The following is a 6,430-nucleotide window of genomic DNA, read 5'->3' as shown; positions in this document are numbered from 1 at the left end:
TTCCTTTTCGCCCCTTTTCCTGGACTACTTTTTGTCTCCTATCCCCCCTCTTCCTCTCTCTCCCTCTTATCTCCTCCCTTCCCAGGAACCTCAGAGTGTAGCTCGCAACTCCCGCTGCATGCGCGCGTGTGTGTGTGTTGCACTAGTGTGTGCGAGGTGAGTGGCTGTTTCCCCTCCTCCCTTCTCGAGTCCTTTTTTCATCCCCCCTAAACTCTTCTTCTTTTACGAGGGCGTATTTCCTAACGCGGGCATCCCATGATATAACCTTTATAGGGTCTTGCTGAAATTAAACGTAACTTTTACCCAGCCAAGTCTCTCCCTCATACGCGTCGCGGGTTAAACGGCGATGACGTATGCCACAGACGAATATACAGCTTGATTTTTTTTCCTTCTCCCCTCCACCACCACCACCACCACCACCCTTAGCCTTTTTCATTTTCTCTTCCGTTTACCACCCCCTCCCCCTCTCACACCATCCCACTCTTCTCTTACTCACATCCGCTTATTACGTTTCACCCTCTCGCATACATTCCGTCAGCCAGTTTAGCCAGCCTCAATGGCAAATTATCATTAAAATGAAACCACCCAAGAAGCCAAGGGATCCTATATACTATATATGTACTTCAACCCTCGTATAGGGCCACGAGAATTTTAGCTCGACTGGAAATTAATTTACGGTGCAGCCTGTATCCGAGAGTCTGTCAACTTCTTTTTCTCGAATTAACTCTAACGCTTCAAATATTATTAATCAACAATGCGCCCTTTCCATGCCCTCGAATCGATAAAAATTCTCGTTGGATTTTATTTGCCTGAGATTTTTTTCTCTTTAATCAGAGTGACCAGTTTTGTGCATGCTTATATCGAGAACGAACGAACGGTGGAGTTGCGATAAGCTTCGTGTCCGATGGAATCTATTAATAATAATTGATTGAGAGACAGAAACAAGAGTGGCAAATTAAAAAATTATTCGTACGCTCTATTTATTTGTCGAGCGAATGAATAAAGGTGGATTGCAGTGTGTTAACAGAGGGACAGTAATGCGAATATGTGCATCATGGGAAAAAAGTTGAGGGAGGTTGGGAGTTTGAAGTAGATCGTGGTCAGTTGTTATGCAATATCGAATATCGACTAGCTGTCAACGGCACTCACCTCTCAGAGCCAGTGTATAGTCCAATTTTTTATCTCACTCGTATAAGAGTTACTCGGAAAATCTCTTCTATTTTTGAGCTCTTATTGGAAAAATTCATCCCCTTGGAACATCAATCTTGCAAAAAGATTTATAACTGTACGAGATAAATCAAATCAATGCCATATGTACGCAGTCCGATGAAATAATTAATTTTCACGCTTTTCCATAAAAGAGTTAATAAAAATCTCTGTAGATGCGTGTGTATGTGTTTACCAACGTATTATAACGTAGCAAATCTTTTATGGGATATTCCGTTGCGTTTTTCTGCCTGACCGGGGCAATAGCGGTTAGTTTTTGTCGCGATTGGGGTGCTTCGAGAGTTTGATTGGTGGGATTGGTCAGTATGCGAAGGGAAGTTGTAAGAGCGCGCGAAATGATTCGCTGGGGACTCCGGGAAGCGATTGTCCTGGAACTGGTGGCTTTGATCCTCGCCGTGTCAGGCAAACTCAGCGAATTCCGGGAATCCTCGGACCACGCTCTCTTCCACTACTTACTTTTTTCCCTCTCTTTACCAGCCGCCGTCACATTTGGTACTTTCGTTCATCGATCAACAAGCATCCAATTTCCAATAACTCATTCATCCCTTCTCAACACTTGGACACCCCCGTTCATCGCACTACTCTTGTTTCTTTATCAGATTACCAGATGAAGAGAATAAAAAACACCATCTGCAAACTCCCATGGACGCATATGATTCTTTGAGGACAATCGAGTCGAAAGAGTGACTTATTGCTAAACGATTAAGGCTAGAGGAGATAAACTAATATTAACGGGATTTTAAAGAGGTCGAGAGATATACATATTAAATAATAGTTGCGTAAGAGATATTTAAAGTACGATTTGCATCATTTGTGCAATAAAAGTAATTGAGGAGAGCGCGCATGATGCAGGCTCTCATATATGCTATATATGTGTATGGGCGGTATATCAGGAAAAATCTTTTTCACAGATAATTACGAGGCGTAATTACGGAATAGGCAGGCTTCTACCGAGATACAGAAGTGCATGTAGACCCCGAGGAATTCTCGCAGCTTTCTTCGAAACACAAGTGCCCCGTCTACTGTTTGCTAGCATTAACGACCGGCCGCAGGCAGAAACGGTAAATAGCAGGTAATTATTAAGGTGACCGTGGAAAAAATAGCGCGCGTTATTAGAACGAAGTGGAGCGCTGCTTTAAAGGCGCGCTCCTCTCTTTTGTAAAATTCTCTCTTTCCTCTTCGCATCCCGGGGATCCAATTACTCGTTTGAACTTCCACTCCAGGACGACACGTGTACCAAGGTCTTACGGATACACGATTTTCGCCATGTAGCCAGGAATTTATCAGGATCGTGAAAATTTTCATCTATCCAGTTTTCCATCCGATAAATTTCACCCTATAAAATCCCTTGTACCAGCATAAAACATCTTATTGATAATAAAAATATAGCCCAGCAACGTAGCAGGTTATTCCATTTATATTAATCGTAAATTGTTTTTTCCTCGGCCAAAAATGAAAGCAATTAAGTTTTAACGGAGTGCATTGCAGCTTTTGTTTAATTAACCCAATTTCAATTATGAACTTTAGAGATATAATTTAATTAAAAAATATCTTACACCTGGTACGATGGTTCATTAGTATAATATGATAAAACTGGGTTAGTTTTGTACACTTAATATATATCTATACGTTGTAGCGTGATTTAAAAAACCTGCAGCGTGTTTTAGTGAAAAATGGAGAAGGGTCGAAGGGATTTTCCTGTGCAGCAGTTGGAGCGCAGAGTCGTAAAATGGCACAATGCAGTATCATAACCATCCCTTCCGACCCTTTCACAGCTCCCTCCACCCTCTCTCTCTCTCTCTCTCTCTCTCTCTCTCTCTCTCTCTCTCTCTCTATCTGCTTCCCTCTTCTCTTTCCTTCTCCCTTCCATCCCTCCGCCATCATTCTTCGCGCAGGTACAGTGTAGCACGTGTATATATATATAGGTAGAGTGTGTGTGCAGCAGTGCAGGCTGGACCCTTCTTTAAAGTCATCGCGTGTCTCACCATCCCGATCGATTCCATCTTTGCGAAACTCTTACAGGCGCAAAGTGAATACAAACACCAGAGTCTCAAAGTATGCCGGGTCAGCCCAGACTCCATCGCTCTTACGCCAAATCATTGCCCAATCCAAAAATCCATCAAATCTCCAGCGAAAATCAACTGGAAATTCCCAACGTCGCTCTTGAAACTGGTAGAACAAACTCAAAGCTTACTTGTAATAAATTTTACTGAATCTATATGAGAAGAACATATGGAAAAAAGATTAATGGGATCTCGAAGCATACATTTGACAATATAATCGACCGCGAAAGAGAGATTTTTCAAACTATCGCGAAGCATTTTTAATCGTCATAAAATTTCATCCCATCCGACTCCGAAGAAAAGCGATTAAACGTATTTTGTCAGCGAAAGGACTTTTTGGACTTTATTCGAAAACTTTGATGCATCGCGCTTTTGCCAGTAATCCTAATCCTCTTTTCAACAACTCGGGGAGGGAAGTCTTTTGCTATAAAAAGTCCTTTAACTTTCACTATAAATATCTCAGACATTTATGCTTTCCTTTAATGAAAGCTGCTTCGAGAATTTTCTGGGAAAAGAGAATTGTCCTTGCGCGAAATATATACTATATACGTGAATAGGAATTAATATGTGTATATATAGAATTGGACGGGAACTGTCTATGAATAAACCGCAATTCCATCCATACACCCACACATTTATCTAGTTTGCATAGAAATTCGCATTGAAGACGTCATCCTCTCCCACCAAAATGAGAGAATCTCGAATTTAACGTTAAAAGAAAACAAAACTAGCTTTGCAAAGCGATACATATATTTCGGCTATTTTTTGATGATGCAACTGATTTCGTAGTATTATTTGCAAGCGCGTGTAGCTTCCTCTGTTTGCAGCTCTTTTTAGTGTTTTGCTTTGCAAGCGAATGACGCCAGTTGTGGTAGAATGTAAAATACTGTACGTATATATATATATATATATATATATATAGAGAGAGAGAGAGAGAGAGAGAGAGAGAGAGATGTATACGTGGTGCTCCAGTTTGTGTGTCGGTTGAATCGTGACGATGGCAACCAGGCAAGCAACGCTTCGCAGGACTCGCAGACTCGCACAGCGAGGTTTCGTGCAGTTTACGCGCTATAAGTCAAGTCGTTCGCTTTACGTTTACGTTATAGTATACGTTGCGTTATGTCCTCGTAACTCTGGTCAGGCGTGTCGCTCTAAACCTCCACGCCAAAGACTACTGATGTGAGAGAGCCTTTTAAAAAACTACTTGATATCAGTAAACCCCTCTATTAAATTGCGAGGACCAGCGTTCTATTATGAAATAATTCGAGTGACAATCAATCATTTTGTCATATAGCTGCTCTTCCTCAAACGTTCATCTGCAAGTGTAAATAATTAAGATATTCACGCGTGTCAGGATAAATGTCAGAAAAATAGTAAAGGAAGCTCTGACAGCCCACGTAGATCTTTATAGTATTCCATCTGATGAAACAAAACGGATGTGGGAGAAGCGTGTTATAACACCAGAAGACAAAGGATGTAAAATTGCCACACTCGATGAGAAACAGGATAATTTTCATAAAAATACTCATTCACGGGATAAATGCGTATATATATATATATATATTGCAGGTATTCAGTCCAGTTTTATGGAGCCAATTTAAATATTTATTAATTGATTATTAGAGTTATTGATCTCCATGAGTATAAAGTCGACATGAGAAACATTATTAAGCGCATTTACAAATAATACGATATTAATTAATTAATTATTATTGCAAAAACCGATTGTAATGATTTTAAAATATAATGTTTATATTCATAGTTTCCCTATACTTTCGCAATTATTATAGTAAAATGCGATTATCACCATAACCAATGAAAATAAGATATGCCACACACACATGTACATAATATTAGTTTTTGAAATTTTTAGCGATTTGTGTATAGGCGTTTACTTTACATGCATATGCCTACACTAAATAAGTATTACGGCCGATAATAGAGTTAAGAGAAACTGTATCGTATATTAGTCCTGAACAAAGATGGATCGAGAATAGTATTGTAAATCCTTGTTGAAACGAAATTATGCAATTACCAACACACAGCTTCCTAATGCGTTTCCTTGCGGCCATAATACTCGACGAAGCATATCGAAGACTGCACAGTCCAAAATCTCATAGCTGAGGACTCGTGGGCTTACTTAACCCATAAATGTAGTCCTAGTGCCTCGAACCCCTTAAAGTCATCTTGAATTAACGAACTCCATTAGGTACAGTTATATGCGCGTATATATACACGCAGTATATTATACTATATACATATATAGAGATCGAGGAATATTTAGTAAGGTATACAGGATTAACCATAACAGTCACAGCACACAGGGTTTAATCAACGATTGATTGGTATCTGAAATCCGATATACATAGTATATTCGTATAGCCCACCGTTAATTAATTCTCATTTCGTATATACGTCGAGTTGCATCGCATCTCCCTGGCATCTCACCCTCCGACGCTTTTGCGTAGCCGTTACACCGCCGCGCGCGCTCCCTTTAGTTAACGATTACGCAAATGTTCACCAATCAGTTTTGTGTTCTCACGCTTATATAGCTTTTCCTGTTAGTTTATCGCTGAAAACTTTACCCTTTCCGACGATTTATCGGACCGTTAAACTAATTATGGCACCTGCGTTTGTCGTGCGATATAATTTTGATGAACGACCGTGATCCAATCGAGTCTGGATGGCCTAATTTGTCTCGCAATTTAGTTTGATATAATTCTACTCGACTCGTTGAAAATAGCGCAGTTGAGAGCGCGTTGATTCTGGATAAAGCAGTGATTCGGGAGGAGCGACGACTTTACGGAGCTTAAATTCAATTTGCAAATGCAACTATATGTATATTTTTTCTATAGTGCATCCATATATACTATCTGCACAAGGAGTGTATCGGGGTTCTTCTCGAAGCTTTTGTGTTTGGGCGCGATAAGAACGAGTGAAAGTTTTACTACGGATAATTGGAAGGGATAAATCTGGGTAAGCCACGGAACGTCGTTTTATACGTTTCAATATATTTCGCATGAGTAGTACGGGTTCAGACCCCTTTCACATGCACAGCGTGAAAGCTCAGCGGTTCTGGAGCGAGCTTGCGCGAAAGCTCTGCCACCTCCGGTCAACGTGCACTCCTGATGACTTACCGC

This window comes from Prorops nasuta, unplaced genomic scaffold (assembly GCF_024137725.1).
Source record: "Prorops nasuta isolate Cenicafe-Biocafe unplaced genomic scaffold, Cenicafe_Pnas_1.2 PNAS00005, whole genome shotgun sequence".
NCBI classification, from domain to species: domain Eukaryota; kingdom Metazoa; phylum Arthropoda; class Insecta; order Hymenoptera; family Bethylidae; genus Prorops; species Prorops nasuta.
Note: the sequence above shows the minus strand (reverse complement) of the source record.